The sequence below is a fragment of the Cynara cardunculus genome, unplaced genomic scaffold (assembly GCF_001531365.2).
Source record: "Cynara cardunculus var. scolymus isolate 2C unplaced genomic scaffold, CcrdV1 Un_Scaffold_2794, whole genome shotgun sequence".
Classification (NCBI taxonomy): Eukaryota; Viridiplantae; Streptophyta; class Magnoliopsida; order Asterales; family Asteraceae; genus Cynara; species Cynara cardunculus.
In genome coordinates this window covers 18736-19076 of record NW_020201226.1, presented here as the reverse complement: position 1 = coordinate 19076, position 341 = coordinate 18736, and positions in this window count along the sequence as shown.

Below are 341 nucleotides of genomic sequence, written 5' to 3'. Positions count from 1 at the left end.
TTTTCTCTTTTCAAAAGCTCAAGGATCAATCGAAGATGTTCTGCATGCTCTTYTTGKGTTTTGGAGTATATAAGAATATCATCGATAAATACAATGACAAATTTATCGAGGTATTCTCTACATATTCAATTCATCATATCCATGAAAGTTGCAGGTGCGTTAGTCAAACCAAATGGCATAACCAAGAATTCATGGTGCCCACACCTGGTTCGAAATGCTGTTTTTGCTATATCACCTTCTTTGACTTTCAACTGATGGTGTCCTGATCACAAATCAATCTTTGAGAAGTAATTGGCTCCTACTAGTTGATCAAACAAATCATCAATCCTGGGCAATGGATA